The sequence below is a fragment of the Corvus hawaiiensis genome, chromosome Z, assembly GCF_020740725.1.
Source record: "Corvus hawaiiensis isolate bCorHaw1 chromosome Z, bCorHaw1.pri.cur, whole genome shotgun sequence".
NCBI classification, from domain to species: Eukaryota; Metazoa; Chordata; class Aves; order Passeriformes; family Corvidae; genus Corvus; species Corvus hawaiiensis.
Genome location: NC_063255.1, coordinates 53,711,251 through 53,732,011, shown reverse-complemented (window position 1 = coordinate 53,732,011; position 20,761 = coordinate 53,711,251).

Genomic DNA, 20,761 nt, shown 5'->3' with positions numbered 1-20,761 from the left:
TGTATTCCAGTTCTAGATGGCTTCAGCCCTACACAAGACTACAGAGATGATAATTTTCAAAAGATTTTTTGCAGTTCTGGGATAAAATGTCTTCTCCTTTTTTCCTGTACTGGAAAGGCTGACACAGAACTCAGTCACACTAACTAACTTAAATACTGTAAACTGTTCCTATTTTTGAATTTTTTAAAATTTTAATTTTCAGATCAATATTATGGTTTTAGAAACAATACTTTCAATTTGAAACTAAAGAGCCTTAGAAAAAACTAGATTTTTATTTTTTGTCACTTTGGAGTAGGGACAAAATTATAACTGAGGACTACACCAGCAAGGAGTGGATAAATAGATCTAGAGGTGCCTGAAGCTGCTCACCTGACTGTTCTGGCTACATTGCCAGATTGTTCCCTGATCTGTTCAGATCTGAATCTCGCCAATCCATTTTCATGCCAAAGCAGGTTAAGAGTTGTGTTCCAGATGCTCAAGGATCTGGCAGGTCTCATTTAGTTACTCCTCATAGTAGTTATCACACAGACTTGCATGATTAGAGCCTTTCCAAAATACACCGGGTTTGAGCAAAATTTTCTAAGGTGTGTGATCACTAGAGATCAACACCACCAGTCATATTTGGAGTGTTTTCTCTGCCCAGGCTAAAATGTCTTGAACAACCCCTGGGAGAGCCCTGCTTCATGATCAGGAAAATTATTTGAGCAGGGGGCATGTCCTGCACCTTCCTTCAGACTGTGTAGGGTTGGCTTTATAGGATGTAGGATGTCCATGGGTGGGTTTACTTCCTACTTGGGTGTTTTATCGTAGAGATCCCTGTGCTCTCCTGGATGATGCTTTATCCACAATTCCACAGTTCTCTGCCTCCCTTTAGAGGTGCACATTTTTACTTTCATGTTCTCTTTTAATATCCTGGTACAAACTGTTTTAGAATCCGGGAATGGACTTTGCCGCCAAGCAGAACAAGTTTAGTGAAACAAAGCTGGCTCTTTCAAATACATGTGCCATGAGGTATCTTCACCTTACTTGTAATAAACTAAAAAACCTGTCAGACGCAATACTGCTATTAGCTTCAAAAAATCCTCATCACAGAGGGTCTGGCATACATTCCGAATTAGACATTAAAATGGGTTTTGGAGCATTAAGTCTTTTGTGACTCATTAACCTGTTAGACAAATCCCAGATGTAGTAAAGTAACTTTTAAAAAGCTAAGCTATTTCTGCTTCAGGTAAAATGAAGATCTAAAAATCATAATTTTTTAAGTTCGTAAATTTTGGGAAAAGATAATTGTTTTTATTAATATTAAGGATTCTGTTAAGTACATCAAACTGCGATGTGATATTAATGCATAATGATGTGAGCATAGCTGTTTGTCTACAAAGTAGGCAGATGCTGGAATAACACTTGAATCCCCTTGGAATGGGCTAAAATCTAGTAATAAAACCAGAAGATGAAAAATAAGCATATGGAGTGGCAACACATTATCCACTACTCTATGCTTTAACTAGAGCCAACTATTCAAAGTGGAAAGTTTCAGCTGTGGTGTCACAACTATACATCATAATAATAAATGTGGACATATGAAATTTCCCATTTTCTGTGGCAACGTGTTCTGTCACTTAAACTGTAAGCACATAATTACTTGTAGGTAAGACACAATAAAATGCAGTGAAATGCTGTTAAAAGAAATTTGTCTTATATGGACTGGGATTTTCTCTTATAACTTCTACAGTGATTGCAACTGTAAATAACTGAAAGCGCTTATTTAGCTCTAAGTATAAGAGGGAGGGAGAGAGTTCAGATCTTCATATAATTGGCTGTGAAATTTGGATAAGGTTTTTAAAATTTTAGTCAAAAGTGCTCAGTCTCCCTGCTGAAGAATGGCCTTGCAGGCAGATTGTTTTCCAAGTTGTGTTACCAAATGAAGTCTGGGTAAAAGAAGTTGCACATAAGCTCCATTTATGTTGGATAATGCCACAAAATGTACTTGCAGATGAGGAAGTGTACTTACAGCTTTTTACCGGCTAGGCTCATAGTTCAATGCCTTAGAAAGCCTCAGGCAGCCTAGAGAGGTAGCACAGGCAATCCAGCATTTCAGTAGCTCTAAAAGTGGCAAAATGGTAGCTGCAAATCTGATACCACCACAGTAGAAGCAAAGAGGGAGAAGCATAGCTTTGGGTTTGCCTAATTTCCCGCAATTAGAAGCTTTCAAACAGAGACAGACGACACACAGATGTTCGCAGAAAGGGTGCAAGCCAAAGAGGGCAGGCCCCCCCTTGGTTCTTTCTTTTATTTGGAGAAGGGGAAAGGGGAGGACTGGGGGCAGACCCGGAGTGACCGGCCAATCAGACACTGCTAAACAGTTTGAGTTACATTTGGTTTTGCCTGCCCTTGGAACAAAGGGGTTCAGAGCACACGGCAGAGGCAAGTGTCTTGGGGAGGGGGAGGGGAAGCTCAGAACAGGCAGCAACATGCAGGTTTTCTAGTATGGCTGGGTTTTGGGTTGTTTTTTTCCAAATCAGAAATTTAGACATTTTTAAAACTGAACATTTGGGGATGAAGAGTTTTCTTATAAATTGGTACTGGGCATGCAATGTATATTTCAGGTTTTCTGCTCTCCTGCTGTTGAATAACAAAGAGAATGTAGTTGAGCAATTATGTTTCTTTCAGCTTTAAAACAAATGTGTCTTTCAAAAGTATTTATCTTTCATTCTATCTATTAAGGTTGCCTGCAACCTTTGCATTTGGGTGGGGTTTTTTTCTCCCCCTTTCTCCTTTTTGTCTTCCAACACACAGCAGTAAGTTTGTCAGCGGCAGTTAATAGAGCAGTGTCACTGCTAATTTTGGAGAGCCCAGGTGGGACCAACAACTTTGCAACATGCTCCAGTAGTCGAATTTTCCTCTTTCTGACATCTTAGTAGCAGAAGGAAACAGCAGGTGATTCTTTCACATCAGAAATGGAGGAAAAAAAAGGTGGAAATGTTTGTCTTGATTTTGGGATTTGAAATGGTAGAAGCAGATGTTAATTGGAAAGGTCTCTCCCACCTTTCTCCCTTCTCCCGCCTGAATAATAGGGGGTTTTCAGCCTCCACCCCAAAGCACATGGGTTGTTGGATCAGGGTTAGTAAATTAACATGGCTTGCTGAGAGATTCCTAGGGGTGGAGAGGACGTGAGTATCATGGAAACAGCAATCATACCGAGGTGGGAGGGAGGTCAGAGCATCAGTGGATTCATCTACAGGTATATACATCTACAGGTATATACATCTACAGAGCTTGATGTAGATAAGGGTTTATACAGAGGCATCTGTTTCAATAGCTATTATGATAATCAGTACCAATTTAATATTACCTGGCTACAGATTGTTTTGAAATCACCAAAGAACTGTTAAATCACTATATGTCATCTCTAAGACTGTAAACTATACTAAAAAAATATTATATTCTAGATGATGGTTGTTGGAGGCTAGGAATATTAACTGAGAGCATTGAGGCAGAGATAGAAACGAAGTCAAAGTATGTGACTGTTGCATGCAGGGACCATGAGAAATGACATGCATTCAGGTCAGAGAAGACGGTTGAAGACGACCCTTTAATGCCAAAACCCCATCCTTTTACAGCATGGATCGCAAAAGAGAAATTACATGATTGGCCCCTTGGCTAGCCACCCACCAAAGTGAGTGGCTGAGCAGTATAACCACCCACTTCAAAACATTATTCTCAGTGAACCAAAACCAATTCCACTATGTTCTCACAACAGCCCTGCACCTGCAAATGTTTACCAGATAGCAAACCGTCAGACAGCTAGCTTGCGCGAGAACAGAGACTTTCACATGAGACAGTAAAAAGTGGAGAATTTTTCTCTGGTAGCCTTCTCAGCATCTGCAAAAGTACACTTTCCTAACTGAGCTGCATGCTATTATTGGGAGAAGTTTTCAGCCTGGAAGTGCTCATTCCCCACCCTGAGTGAAAGCTGCCTCATCCTGTTGGAGCAGGTCCAGAAGAGGGCCACAAAGATGACTGGAAGGATGGAGCACCTCTCCTATGAGGAAAAGCTGAGGGAATTGGGATTGTCCAGCTTAGAGAAAAGAGAGTGCTGGAGAGACCTTATCGTGGCCTTCTAGTATTTTTAGGAGGCCTTTAAGAAAGATGGGAACAAATGTTTTAGCAGGACCTCTTGCAATGGGAGAAATGGTTTTTAACTAAAAGAGGGTTAACTGGGAGCAGTTACAAGGAAGCAGTTTTTTCAATGAGGGTGATGATACACTGGCACATGTTGCCTAGAGTAAGTGCCGTATCCCTGGAAACTCTCAAGATCAGGTCGAATGAGGCTCTGAACAACCTGATCTACTTGAGGACGCTCCTGCTAATTGCAGGGGCCTTGGACTAGGTGGCTTTTAAAGGTCCCTTCCAACACAAACTATTCTGTGATTCTGTGACCCACCAGCTAAGAGCTCTGCAGTAGTAGAGCATCACCTTGGTGGAGGCAACAGGGCTGAGCAGAAAAGTCACAACAGACAAATAATAGACCTGACTTTATAATTTTCTCCCTAGGGGAGGCAAAGCTTTAAGGCACCTACAAGTAAGGGCAGCTTGGTTCTGCCTTGCTGCAATTCTATACACTCAGAACTGGAAATGAGAAGGCAAAAGGCTGTGGGGGCTCTGCCTGCCCTCCTCTCCCCTCCCTTCTCTGCTCTTTAGAGCACAATCTTTGTACAAGAAGAAGTGGGAAACAGCAAACAGTTGACGAAATAGTTGTCAGGTATCTTTCTGTAAAGTCTGGATACTCTCAGGAATCTCTTACTAAAAAAAATGTATATGGAATGAGTTCATTATAATCACAGGAACCTGTAGGCCAACTTCTAAAAAGTGTCCAGTAGCTAATGACCCTTTTGTCAAATATATCATGTTGTTTACTTCTGTCCTACTTAGGTTGTGCAGGGTTCCTGCTCCTGGACTTGTGTTGAGGTTTTAGTTTAGTCCTAGTTTTTTTCCTGTTAAAGGAATTTTTTCCTATATGCATGTTGCTAGGGGACAAATGGCCGTACTTAAGGGAAGACAAAAGACCTGGCTACTCTTTTGTTTTCACCTGGGTGTGGGGGCAGTTCACTCTCGGCGTTCTCGGGGAGAGGAGCCTGGTTCTTTTCGGCCGTTTTTCTTTCTGCGGAGAAAGATCCCAGGACCCCCGGCCCACCTTCCCTGTCCGGCTGGAGGCCGGGCTGTGGCTGCCCTGCCCCGCCGCTGATTCGAGCCTTCGCTGCATTGTAGCCGTGCTCAACCTGCCCGCCCAGACCTCTGGGGGGTTCCCCACTTGGATACATCGTGTCTGCCACCCGGGATCTGTGCTCATCCCTGCTGTTCCAGCCTGCCGCTCCAGCCTGCTGTTTCCTGAGGCTCCAGCTGGACACTGGGGCCAGCTGTCTGGGCTTTGTGAAGCCTTTATCCCATCCCTTCCCGGCATCCCAGGCCACCAGGGCCGCGTGCTCCCCGAGCTCGCTCCGGAGCGCCCCCTGCAGCCGCGGGGGAACCATCGCACCTGCCCTGCTCACCGGGAGCCGCCAGCGCCCCTGCCGGCTGCGAGCGGAACTGCACCCGAGGGGAAAGGGCCTGACAGCCGAGAAGGCTGGGACTGGGTTTGTGATTGCTGTTACTGCCATAGTTGTTGTTGTTTTGTTTGACTGGTTATATATATAATAGTAAAGAACTGTTATTCCTATTTTCCCACATCTTTGCCTAAAAGCCCTTGATTTCAAAAATTATAATAACTCGGAGGGAAAGGGGTTACATCTGCCATTCCAAGGGAGGCTTCTGCCTTCCTTAGCAGACACCTGTCTTTCAAAACCAAGACAACTTGTTAGGATGGTATATCATTAATGTAACTCCTTTTCTGCTTCTTCTCTTTCTTTCTTCTGAGTACTGACTATTTGCCACTGATTGGAAGTAATGGGGAAACGTATTTACATTTCCACTGATACGAATTTCCTGCATCATTATTCTGTTTGCTAGCAACAGTTCTATTTCTTTTTAAATGATCTGACTCATTGCTTATTTTCCATGTACCTTTGCTTAGGAAAAACTTTGTGGGTCCTCCTTACTTAGGAAGAAACATTGTGGTCTTAGGAAGAAACACATGCTCCAGCATTTCTTAGATCCAGTATCTCTTGTAACTTCCCATACAGAGTTTAACCTGCTCATCAAAAGAGTGAATTGCCAGAGTTCCTTCTACTTCTTCCAGAAAAGGTGAGGAGAGGGGACAAGAGTGTCCTCTGGCACAAAAAAAGGGAACACCTCATGCCTACGAAAGCAGATCTGTGGTTGACAGAGGTTTCCATTTACCGTCATACTTTAGGAATCACAGAGACAAAGAAAATCAGCGCTATGACATAAATGGCTTAACCAAACCCACAAATGTTGGTGTGGCCCTCTAGAAAAACCTGTCCTGCTGACACTATAACACGGCACTGAAGCTCAAAATACCTGTCTACATACACCATGTATCATGGCCCTCCAGTGCTTCACATCAGAGAGCTGATCCTGTCATTTGTGCCTCCATAACTGCTGTCAGGCATCTGAGTCATGTTAGTCTCCAGACAGTCTGTGCTCACAGGTACAGTAGGATGTGTCCTGGTCTCTCTGTGGGCTTAGCCCACATTAAGAGGTTAAAGCTGAAGCAAATTGCTGTATATTTACCATGGCCTGCAGCTGAAAACACAGGCACTCACAACAAGCCAGCTTCATGAACCACAGCAAAGAGACCACATGCTGAAATTTAGCCTAAAAATGTGCCCCAAGGACACAAATTTGGACCTGTTTTCTTGATTTTCTTCCACAACGAATTCTGGTTCCTGCTGCTGCAGTCACTTTAAAAGATACGGAATCACTAAAATCCTGTTAAAAAAACAGCGGTGGACTTCTCCCATGTAAAGATACCGGCATATTGCATCCTTTTTCTCTCCTACTTGAATGGCCATACAAGTAACACTTCTGCTGTTCACTGAAGTAGCTATTATACTAAAATAATAATTTTGCCTTTTTGCCCAAAGTCACTAGCCATGACTCCCCTTTTCTATGTAGTGTATCACTCTTAATTGGCCAGTTAACTGTATCCTTCCCTTCTTCTCTGTGTTCTGAGTGAAAGGAAATCACAGCTCTGGGTGTATGTCACAATGTACCAGGCTGTTATCTCCACTGCCATTTAATTCTCATGCCTTTCTAATGCTCTTTTAAGAGCTTTTGCATATGATTGTCTTCACCTACAATTGCAAATTTTACCATGTTACAATAAAAATATTTCAAACTCTTTGCTTCATTCTGTTGCTCCTACACTAATTGTTAAAATAGTCACATTTAACTTGCATTCAAGGTTAAGTGACCAGATGCATAATTTTCTTTTTAGTCTTTCAAGAGTTTTAACATAGGCCTTACTGTGTGCCTGAGATTAATCTGTGCTGGAGGTCAAGAAAATATGATTGTATGTAGTTGTTATGATAAAGATCTTACTAATGAAAAGGAACTGGGGAGGGCAGGGAAGGAGAGGTCATACTAACTCAGAGCTCATCTGTTTGGATGAATGGATTCTTCAGGTTTAGATTCACTCAGATACTTCAATTATCTTAGTTCTTTGTATTCTAAATCAATTTTAATATCATGAGACAAGCAAACCTATATTTTTCAATATCCTTTTTTTTTTATGTATGTGAGTGAGAATTATCTTAGTAAACTCAGTACAGCTGCTGCTCATTTTGCCCAGACACATCTTTTTCTGCCTTTTTTTTTTTTTTTGAAGCATACTTTTTGGCGAGTCCTATGCACAAACATGGGGAAAACAATTTACCAGAAGGCTATTAAATTTTCAATGTCTTTAATATGGAAAGATAATCTTTAAAAGCAACTGGTTTGGAAAAGGACCAGCCTGAAAGAGATTCATGCTGATCCAGGTGCAAATGTCCCCTACAGTATGTTATCCAAAACACTCTGCAGTCTCTGTGAGAAATGTTCCTCTCAGCCAGCAGGTATCAAACCATATACAGTAGATTTTTTTCCTCAAATGTGGACTGTGGCAACTGGCACTCTCATAATGTATTTTCCTGAGAATTCTAAGGGAGTTTCTTAGATAAATTTAGTGATACTAAGGTTCTTAGTCACTGTAAGTCATACTTAGTTATATTTAGTCATACTAAGATGGCATTCTGCCTTTTTGTTACTCAGTCGGTATAAACTCCTAGCTCCTTTCAAGAAGGATTGCTGTCCTGCAGCTCCTAAAAGTCAATGACAGGTATGGAGGACCCTGATGACATGTAACTTTCCGCTTTAAATCAAGAACAGATGAGGTTTATTTCATTCATTTTCCTGTTTAAGTCCTTGCAAGTGAGGGCAGAGATCTTACAAGAGCAAAGCATTAAATATATAAAAGAGTGGGGGATATAAAGATGAAATTGAGATCTTGTGTTCTGTGTTTGTAGAAAAGTATTTGAGAAATGAATTAAAAAAAAAAAAAATTACTGGAGCTGTGCTGAAGGCTTCCAAATGAGAAGTGTGTTAAATTAGAGTAGCTCAGTCAGTGCAAAACAATCCCCATGTTGACTACTACTTAAGTTTAAACAGTTCTCCGTTTGAGGCCCATTGTCACCACCCTAGTGAATGCCCTTGCTGATGTCAGTCAGGCTCTGTGCTCTCGATAGAGGCTTTAACTTCACCCACACCCTGATGTAGAAATGAAGATCCTGCAGCAGAGACACTTCCTGTAGGCAAAGGAAGATGAGAAAAGAGGAGATCTGAGGCACAGAAATCTCATGAATTGTTCTTGTGTACAGCTTGTTCTATGTCATTTCACAACAAGTCCCAGAGATTTTAAGCAATAAAATATGTCTATGTAATGACCTACTTTCCAGAGATACAAATTGGTGGGGGGGTGGGGGGAACGTCCTCTTTGCTTCAGCAGGAGATTGCAGGAATCATCCCTTTTATTAAACTTACTGAAAACAGAATCTATAAGTTTCTCTGACTAAAAGCCACAATATGGTGCCCTTTACTGTGGCATTTGACCAAAAGTTTTTGGGAAAGCTGTGGGAAAATTTCACATTTACCAGAGTTAGCTGTTAATTGTAACAGCTACACTGCTTCATTTTGCACCAGTAAACAGGCTCAGCAGAAGAAACACAGCCCAAGTCATCAGAGCTGGATTATTTTCACCACTTGGTTTTCAGCTGTGAGCCTAAAAATGCCAATACGTATGCAATTTTTGTTTAGTTTAGTTCTTTTGATCGCTCATTCCTTTCTCTTTCTGCAGCTGTAGGAAGGATAATCTGTTAGAAACATTAAAAATAAGTGGGTGGGACTGTAACAGGAATTGATCTGTGTAAACACAAAGGAACAACACAATGTATTAGTTGTGTGTGTGTCTACATGGGTGATTATTCTATATACAGAACTCTCTCATCTCCTATTTTCCTTTTACGTGTCTATCTTCTTTCTTTTTTTTTTCTCTTTGGACTGAAGTCAGTAAACTGTATTCCTCATGCTTTATTGCCAAAGTTAATTTTCTTCTAAATTAACAAATAAAAATAAAAATTAAAAAGGCGTATATGTCATAGAAGAAGGAAGAATGCAACCGTCTTGAAATTATTAAAAAAGCTCTCAAATCCAGTCTTTAAACTCCTGTGAGTGCCTGGTGCTTCACCCCCACACACCTTCTGCACACTGAACATCTGTATAAGACATCTGGAGTTTTGTCAGCTTTGAAATATCTTTCTCTGCACATCAAACATGGGCTCAGATGTATTCTGGTGCGTATCAAGTTCTCCATTATTATTAGTAACACAGAAACCTCCCATAATACCTAATTATAGAAGGCTTAAATTTCTTAAAATTTTTGCATGTCTTCCAATTCCAACCAAATTTACATAATTTTTGAAAATGTTCTGTATCACTAAGTCACCCTCATCTAGTCCCAAAAAACATGCAGAGTACAGAGTTTTTTGCATTATTCTTTCAGCATTATAAAGTATGGCAGAAGTTTTGCAGTCTTCATGAATAGAATATCTTAATGTTCAATATAACAACATCTTTTATATTGCATCTTGTGTAATGGCAAACTTGATTCTTTTTTATTTTGCTGCAAAAGACTGCAGTAAAATGCATGTTTATTTTACTGCAAACTCCTCTCCTCTCCTCTCCTCTCCTCTCCTCTCCTCTCCTCTCCTCTCCTCTCCTCTCCTCTCCTCTCCTCTCCTCTCCTCTCCTCTCCTCTCCTCTCCTCTCCTCTCCTCTCCTCTCCTCTCCTCTCCTCTCCTCTCTCCTCTCCTCTCCTCTCTCCTCTCCTCTCCTCTCCTTTATTTTGCTTAAGTATAGAGAAAAAAATATGTTCACAATGAGTAGTTTAGGTTTTTTGTGGGTTTGGTGGTTTTTTTACCTTTCGAGGGCTTCAGCATGTTCTCAGATCAACATACTAATTTTTTGTATGGGGATCAGAAGAGGTCAGACTAAACTATTTGCTTTGCACGCTACCATTAGTTCCCCAAACTGCTCAGCTACAGAGTCATAAATAGATGTTATTCAGAACAAGAGCAGGTGGCTAATTAAAAAAGTACTGTAGAAGGTGTCAGGGAGTTATGCAAATCAATGTGGGGGGGTTTTTTTGCCTGATGTAAAATAAACGCATAATTGTATTAGTAAATTTTTATTGGTATTTAGCAGAATCATTCAGTAAAATTAAAAGCAGGTTTATCACCGCTGATTAATGGATTTTCAAAAATAACTTGTGCTATATGGATTCCAGTGTCAGTGCTTGCTGGCATGTCTTAATCACAGCTTCACCATAAGCTCTCCTCTGTATTTTGGCAGGAGATTGCAGGAATCAATCCCCCAATCTCTATAATTGCCATGGAGTGGTTTACTGGCCATGCTCTGGACAAGTAGGGCAATTACACTACCAGCAATGCAGTGTTAACCATCAGTTGCTCTGATTTTCACTTGTATCTATTGAGGAGTATGTACACAATCATTTTGGTCATTAACAATTTCAGAAACACCAAATATCCCTTAAAGAACAAATACCCATTTCACTTCCCTTTTTTATAGGATGGGAATTCTGGAGCATACAAGACCCCTTGAAGTCTGAAAAATATCGCTTTCCTTACTCCTCTGCACCATGTATTTATGACAGCTCCTCCCTGGCATACCATTCTTCTCCTTGCCTCATGTAAAATTCTTTTGGCTTGTCTTCTTTAGTCATGTGGTTTATCTTCCTTTCTTTCATCTCCCCATCTTCTCCCTCGTGGCCCCAAGCTCACTATTGTCTTAATAAACTAAGCTAAAATAGTACTGTCTTTCTGAATGTTGTCACACACCCCCCACCACCTCCCTTCCTTATTTCAGTAGATTTAATACAAGATTAGACCTGAAAGAAGTCAGCCACAGTGCAATCCCTTTAAATGATCATTTATAACATCTGAATGGTTAAAATAACTTCTCCTAAGATGCTACTGGTGCTGGGATATATTTTTTTTTAAAAAAATAACCTAACTGATTAATTTTGTATCCTGCTTTTTGTATTCTGGCACTCTCTGGAAGAAAACTCTCACACGGTACATTTATAGCTCCATACCTGTAAAACAATGAATTGCTCCTTTTGTTCCACCCTCTACCAGAAGATCTTGTTCCAGCTTCATTTTATGTACATTGAACCAGATCCTTACACTCACATGGACTGCTCATTTTAAACAGTAAAAATTCCTTGGCTGAGCGAGGTTTTAGCAAAAATAAAGATGACCATTTTTGCAGACTTTAAAGTGGAGGACTGTGGCAAAGATTCTGTCCAGCCCAGGTCATCAACTGGCTACAGGTACTTTTGGATTACAAGTTCTATTTTCTCCCTTTCAAACAATCTCCAATATCTATGCATGCATGTTGCAGGAAAAGCAGTGAAAGATAACACAGCATGAAATCTTTTGGACAGAAAATGTGATACTTGTTTACGAAATCTTTAAGCAAGCTGGTTTTATGTATTCACACTTGTTCTGTCATGGTCTTCATTCACTCACTCTATTAAACACACACACACACACAGAGGCACTTGCAAGCACCAAGATGTGTGTGGTCCAAGGGGACATGCAGGTATTTCCATCCATACCAACTGCATTCATACACCAACTTTAATATTTCTGTTAAAAATCTACAGTGTCAAATGGTGAAGTATTTGGGGAAAAAAAAGTCTGGAGAACTTTGGTTTTTGTCTTTCTACTGTACAGTCTATGTCATAAGGAGAGGTTAAAAGTGATTCATCTGTATTTTAATGTAACACATATCTCTGCTATAAGATCACAGTGACTGTCACTTCGGTAGAAAATAAGGTTAGGTTATAGCAAACATTCCCCTGTTGATATAATTCATCAGTATTTTTGAGTATGTGATCATATTAAAAGACACAGAAGTCCCAAATATGGGAGAGAATTAAGCTGCTAAAAGAACTTGAGTACCATGGTAACTATTATTTCCAGAATTCACGAGTTACAATTGGAGTTAAAAAGGTATCTGTCACCAATTATGGAAGGTACCTTGTATAGGGTAATGAAATAAAGTCCAAGAAATCAATTTCTAAAAATTTTTTAAACTCAGCCCTGAAAAAAATTTTTAGTCTGTACGCTTAAGACTAAAAAAACCTTTTTACTTGTAACTGCATTAAAAGACCAGCTTTTTCTTGCAGTGTAACATTTACTAGTTTAAGGCTTATAGATAGATCATTAACTAGAAACAGCCCCAATAGGTCCTTTACTGGCTTTGAAGTGTGTATAAAATACTGCTTTACTCTACTCATTATTTAAATACCCCCAAAGTGCTACAATCAAAGGAATAGATACAATAGAATGATGTTAGTGGGTTTATTTTGCAGAAGTTTGCAAAGGTTCAAGTGCTAATCTATTTAAACACGCATATAGCTCCAGAGGTAAATGTACTCAAGCACAGCAAGTAATTCTTGTATCTAATAACACTTTAACTGAATGCAATATACAGGACCAGCTTTCTCATCTAAAACACTGGTGATATGAAAATCAGACCTTTAATAGCTGGCACATTACTCCATGTAGCAGTACTTGCATATTCAGCAGTACTTCAGGAAGCTTCAACAAAATCACTAGCGGTTCTACTGACTTTGAAGGTCAGTATAGGTCCCAGTGCTTTTTTGGGCTAAGATCTTAATTTTATTTGAAAGAAAATATTATGATGATCCACTCAATAAAAGTCAAAATCTTTATGTATGTGAATAATAACTGAACTATTAAACTCCCATCTGCCAGGTGTCAGAAGTAAGAATTACATTAAAGGATTGTGAAATTCCTCTTATGTAGATTTAATAGCTAACGGTGGCTGGATCATTTCTATATTAATCCTCTTCAGGGCTTCTCTTCTGCAAAGACTAGTGCTTGGTTGCCAGAAGAATCAGTTCTGAGGTCATTGCCATTGCTTGGCAGTAAGACTGGCAGAATATCTAGAAGAACAAAGGCAAACCTTCAGAGATGGATAAGCATTATGATGTGGTTATCTAGAAAGGGGAATTAATAACTTTCCTGGGTGAGATAAACCAGTTCTATCTATCAGAAAAATATACACCTCATTCAAGCTTGGGAACTCTCGGTATTGGAAGGTTTTCTATGGAAAAGGGCATTAAGGTGGCCCTCACTAGGAATTCTCTTTTAGACAAAAAGAAAAATGAGAAAAAAATAATTTCTGTTTACCTTCAAGATTTCCAAAACTTTTGAACTGAATGTCTCTACTCCCTCCTTAAAAAAATTGGAAGGGCACTGCAGAGGCCACAGAACTGCTGTACACTGTACAGGAAAATCTGATAAATTAATCGAAATATACTGTCCCTCTCTCTTTTCCCAGAAACTTTACTTCCTTACTTCCAAATTGTTTTCTGAATTGTGTAGTGCTCTGCTACTCAAGCATTTGTATGACAGATTTCTACAGAGAGAACACAACAGTGAAGTATGATTTATGAACAGTGAACTATGAGTTATGATTTGGGGCACTAATAGTCTAACAGGGAAATGGAAATGCAAAATCAGAGCAAGGACTCAACGTTGAATAGACTAACCTGGAACCCCTTCTGTTCCCCTTGGTAGTTTAGTGTTTTATCCCTGACAGCCAACTACATGGTCATCAAAACCTCTTACTCACAATTTGAGTCGCAATTAATTCAGCAATCCAAAATTGTCACAGGATAGAGTCCAGCATTACCACCTGTTTAAGGCCAGTGTGTCTCAAAGCTTTGCACATATTTACTAAAATATAATTACAAGAGTGGGGTGCGAAAGGAATAGAGATAAATTTGCACAGGAACACCTTAGTTGACTATATATTTTTTTTTAATTGAGAGGAATTGATTGAAAGATAGCTTGTAGGAAGGCCATGAAAACTACCCTCACAAATGCAGATGTTTTTCTCCATGTTGGTCGTATGGTAAACTAATATACCTGGGATCTTTAGGTAACAATATGGGGTGACTAATTTATATGCTGAGGAAACCCACTCAATTTGCAAATACTGACTTGGGATTTTAAAGCCAAGTAATTGTACTGAGACTAATCTCACTATACCATTGTGCCTTACTTGGTGACTGAAGGATTAATACTATGAACTTTTATTTGCACAAAATAGTTGTTTAAGGCTAGGATTGTCATTCAGCCAGCTGGTGAATGTATGATTTAATACAATGACTGTGTAAAGATAAACTGTAGTTCTTAAAGAAAGTGTCATTTTTAAAACTATAAATCTCCTTATTCTCTTGAAGTTTTACATTGGTGAAGAAAAATTCATTTGTATCTAATAATATGGCCCAACTTTTGATACAGACCAGGGTACTTAGCAGATATTTGTAACCAGATCTTTATAATTGCTTGTATGCTTGAAGCCCAGAAAGCCAACCATATCCTGGGCTACATCAAGCAAAACGTGGCCAGCAGGTCAAGGGAGGTGATTCTGCCCTTTTAATGTGCTCTTGTGAGACCCCACCTGGAGTGCTTGCATGCAGCTTTGGGCCCTCAACGTAAGATGAACATGGAGTTGCTGGAGCAAGTCCAGAGAAGGACCACAAAAGCTCAGAGGGCTGGAGTACTTCTCCTACAAAGACAGGCTGAGAGCTGGGACTCTTCTGCCTGGACAAGAGAAGGTTCTGGGGATTCATATTTGCAGCATAACAGTATCTAGAGAGGGGCCCCACAAGAGGGTTGGAGAGGGAATTTTTCAAGGGCATGTAGTGATAGGACAAGATGAAGTGGCTTTTAACTGAGAATAGGTTTATATTAGATATTAGGAAGAAATTCTTTGTTGTGAAGGTGCTAAGACACTGGAACAGCTTGCTCAGAGGAGCTGTAGGTAGCCCAGTCCTGAAAGACTTCAAGGCCAGGACAGAGGGGTGCTTTGACCAACCTGGTCTAGTGGAAGGTGTCCCTGCCCATGGCAGGGAGGTTGGAATGAGATGAACCTTAAGGTGCCTTCCAACTCAAATCATTCTGTGATTTGATGACTAGCTATATTGACTTCTTTACTTGTCTCCATTAGTTGACAGTTGCATATTTTAAACAAAAATGCAAATTTTGTGAAAACGCCAGGGTGTATCTTGATATTTTATTTTAGGCATGAGGCCTAAGAGTAACATTGCTTCCATACATATCTGAACTCTAAGGGCCCCTCTCCTGAAGGCAGAATGAACATCTGTAACTGCACAAAAAATTGCTCACTTCTTTGGGTTACAAGCAAGTTTCATGGTCTAAGCACAAACATGTTGTGTCATAAAATGTTCTCTTTATGCTGTACCACCAAGTGCCAAATATGTCTTGAATATTCAATTTAACATTTATGTAAAAAATAGGCTAAAATCCAAGCTGAGCAATTCTTTGTTTTTTTCTGAATTTGTTGCCTCTTTTTTTGCATAATGAACGGCAGCCCTAGAAAAAAATACTGTAGAGTATATGTTCATGGTGTCTGCTCACTTTCTAAGGTATCGCAAATGTTTCTGACAGTATTGTAGTGGAGACTGTGAACTTTTGATGTGAACAGATGGGAGAAAGAAAAACTGAGTGTAATTAAAACTTAAATGTTGAAAGTTTGATCTTGCAGTCTGTGCTCAAAATGACTTCCCTGTGTAGAGAGAGTTAAGCTTGAATAAACACCACACTAAAGGCTTCTAAGAAACCATAAAAATTTTCCCATTGTTTGCCCTTTCATGCTTCAATGAGGTGACCAGGAATGGTTTAGAAAAAGGAGTTATTAATCACTAATGTTCTATACTGCTTCTTCTAGTGGTGACCCAGAAAACAATCTATCTGTTCCCAGTGTCAAGGGTGCTTAAACACTGCAAAGCAAGAATGATCAAGTGGCTAAGGCATTAGGCACAATTAAGAAAATGGATATTAATAATACCTGATTCAGTTTTAAAGTTACTGTGACACACCAGAGGTCACTTTAACTTTATTTTCTAGACATAAATTGGCAACAGTGCTTTTCTATTTAGTCTATATCCTACGATGATGACTGAGATAAACATAAAAATATATTTTCATTTTCTAGTGTTCTGGTAGAATAAAGCTCTACCTCCACAACTTTCACATCGAATGGAATAAAATAAACCCAAAAAACCAACCAACTCTTTTAATCCAGTGTTTAGTCTGTTTTGTAACAAGAAACCTATTCCTATTTAGTTTATAATGTCTTTTTTTTTCTGTCAATGACACAAAAAATATTTAATTTAAAAGGTTTCACTTATAACCTTCAAAACCCAGAGACTGCTGTTGATTTGTGCTTTAGAAAACAAATTGTACTGTGGTAATTTCCAATAATTTCAATAGAAATAACTTTATGACCTAAAATCTGGAATTTAAGATATTTTCACGGCACATTCAGACTATGTGAGTTTCAATGCTGATTTTATTGTCTGACTTGCAGAAGAGTGTATGAACACCATTCTTTGTGCAAGCAAGCTATGACTGGTCACTCCTTTCAAAATCAAAATTGTGTTTTGTTGGAGTCATGCCTCATTATGAACATGCTTTGGCTGAACTAAACAAGCATTTCATTACCATCCACCAAAAAATATTAGTATAGGACTTGATTTATCTGTCTCTCCACAAAATTGGAAGGTATAAAATAAGAAGAAAAGCACCTGTGTTAGAAAATAAGAACAGTAAGCAGCAACTGTAGTAGAGAACTTCTGAAGACAACTCCTGCCACACTTTGATTCTAGTGTATTTAACTTTCTTAATTAAAATTCTGTGAACTGGAGAATAGAAAAAATCTTCCATAATGCAAGTTAAAAAAAAAGAGGTGTATGACCCACTCCAAGCAGTAGATACATGAAAGTAACTACAGCATTTTTCCCATTTTAAGGGAAGTGTATCATTCACATCAGCTCTTGGGGTTTGGTTTTTTTTTTTTTCCCTATACTTGTACAAAATTTTGAGAGGAATTTGTTTCCTAAAAAGAAAGAAAATTTAGCAGAGTACTTTCCCTTTGAAAACCTGTATTTTTATTTTAGGACCCACACTTTGAAAAGGAATCTCATGAGTTTGAAGCAAAAGCAGAAGTACTTTCAAGCCGGAAAAGCCCAAAAATCACTTGGCTGTGCTCTCCAATGTCACAGCAATGGCAAACTTGTAAAGATGACAGTCCCACAGAAAACTCTCAGTAACAACTCTGGCAGTACCATGCTGCTGTGACAGCAATCTGAGTGTGCCTAAAGCAGATATACACAAATAAATTCTTCACTAAGAGGACATCAAAAACTGTTCTCAGAAACATAGCCAGGAATAGCACATATTTACATGGTGCTTAAGATTGCTTTTGTGTTTCTTATACCACAGTTATGAAATATCCACAGGGCCTTCATTCACAGGCTTTTTCTCAAGACATCCTTGCCAGACCCAAAGCAGCTGGGCATCAGCTTTCCTGATGTCACCCCTTTGTGCTAGGAGATGCTAGGATCTCTGTATTCCTCCCAGGCTTCCTGCCACTGCCTTCACCTTCTGTATACTCTTTTTTACATTTGTGTTTTGCCCTGATCTCCTTGCCCCAATCTCCATGAAGATCTCCTGTTTTTTTTGCTTGACTTCCTTGCTCATCAAGATGGGCTGCTCTGGAGTATGGAGGAGGTGACACTTTCCTTGAATAACAACCAGCTGTCTTGGACCACTCTTACCTTCAGGTCCTTGTCCTATGAGACTCTTTCAAGCAGATTCATGAAGAGGTCAAAGTCTGCTTGTACCTGGATGTAGTGTGCTTCCAGCAGATATTGGGGTGGTTGAACCTCCCCTGTGAGAACCAGGACTGAAAAATGTGAGGCTGCTTCCAGCTCTTTGCAGAGAGCCTCATCCATATGACTGATGAGAGTGGGAGGATAAGCTTGTCCAGCCTCAAGAACAGAGCCTACAGGGAGTCTAAATAGCTGCCTCTGTCTGCTGAATGGGAAGGAGTAGATAAGATGGAGCCAGGCTGTCCATGAAGTGGGATGGTGAAGCAACAAGTGGAAACAAACACAGGCAAGAACAGGAGAAATTCCAGTTAGGTGTAATGGAAAACTTTGTGACTGAGACCATTCTTAAGCACTGAAACATCATCCAAAGAAGAAATGAAATCTTCAGTTCTGGGGTTTTTCATGACCTTACTGGACAAAACCCTGGGCAAGCTGATCTACACGAACCTAGTTTAAGGAGACGCTTGCACCAGGTGACCTTCACTGGTCCCTTCCAGCATAAATCACCCTATAACTTTTGTCTTGTTAATGGAAAGTGAAAAGAAAGCTTTTCATCAGCCTTGAATGACTGCTCCCAAGCCTCTCAGTAGTTCAAAATGTTCCAAACAGTTCAGTGGGTCTTGGACTCTGCTCAGCTAGATCTAAATCAGGCAAATGTCACCACTCTGTCACCACCTATTGACATGACTTCATGTAGTTCTTGAAAAATATTTGAATATACTAATGAATGACTGTGAAGAATAAGTTTGTAGGTGGAATAAGAAGGGCTGAAATGAGGACATCAGGCAACTGTACCCATAACATGCAGTCATGTCCTTCTCTGCTAGGGATGAAAATACTTTCTTGCCAGGCACACTGTATACCTGATAAAGACCATAACAGCAGCATTTAGAAGCATACATGGAACAGCCTTATGGTGTGTATAATACACACATGTGTATACATGTGTATAGGCAGTGGAAAACAAACCTGTGTAGTGGTCATTAAGCAAAAATATTGCTTTAAAAGTTGTCAGACCATGCAACAAGTTGAAACCTGCGACAGTTTATATCAATGCTGCTGGGCACTCAGATTGTCAGGTTCAGTCTAATTATGGACAGAAGTAAGAAGAAGGAAGCTATTTTCTGTGCTAAAAGTTTAATCCTAACATCAGAGAAAAACAATATTTTGTGTATTGGTGTGTTAATTGCTTTTCACAAAATTTGACTTTCTTATGTTACCCAAATGACCTGTGCTGTGTATTAGACTTACTGAAGCTTAATTGCTTTTGGCTATAATTTTGCTCTATTTTAGCTTGAAGTTTGTAGCTTATTTAAAAGAGCCTTTCTACTTTTTGCTGGGTTTGCTGTATTTATTTTAAATAGGAAAATTTTTTGCTTTTCATATATCTTACATGGCACTATGAGCTCAATAAGTAGTATAGTGCTGTTTGTGTAACTAAAGAGGTGAAGGCAACATACTTCATATTTCAGCTGGCTAAGAATTAAACAAGACTAGTGACAAATCAGTAACACAAACATGTTTTTATCCTGTCCTTTAATTGTCTTGGAGATTCTTACTCCACAGTCTCCCAGCAAGACTCCATAAGAGTATGTCTTCTGTGTTTTATGTAATTTGACTTTTTAACTTGCTTACAGATTTTTGTGAGATTTTAAAATCACTAGATTCCCCTAGAGAATGTTTAAAGGAAAACATGGGATTTGGGAAATTTGATAGTTACTACTATGAGATACTAAGAGGAGACATCGAGAAATTAATCTATAGATGCCATTAAAAATTATATAGCGATTAACATAAACAGCAAAGATGACCAAATGCTGATGTGCCTCAGAGAGGAATAAATGAAGATAAAAGCACTCATGAGAATAATTCACTGAAATGAAGTAACTTGCTGTTATAGTCACAGGTATTGGAAGAACAGACCCTCCTAATAATGCCTGTCTTCACTGAATGGAAGTCTGAAGCGTGATTAGGGGTTGGCAGAGCATTGGACTACCTAAAGTCACAACAAAATCCTTAATCATTTGCTTCCAACATACATTTATTAAAGAGTTTTAAATGTTCTTTGGAAACTCCGACTCAGCTTTCTTGCTTATTATGACATTAGATACACTGTGAGGAAAATACATGCTTTCATAAATCACTTACCCTATAACTAGAATAATATAATTCAATATAATATCATACCATCTTTTTTAAATAGGAAGTTAAGCTACTTGAGAAAGCAGCATGGATACATCTGACTTTGTCAGTAAAATGGTCTTTTAAGAAATCTTTGTAGGAAATCATAAATGTAAATCAATGGTTTAATGCCTGCAAAACACTCACTGTGTTTTTAATCATGCCTGGAAAACAGAGATTAGCTGCCTTGTTATTTCAGCCGTGGGTGCTTGAGCATCCTCTCCCTTTGGGAAGAAAAATCAGCAGTGAGCTCGGAAGGCAGAGATGAGGCAGATTTCTTCTGTGGCACTGCACTAGGGTCCTGTGCTTAGCACGCACAGATGATGAACCCGT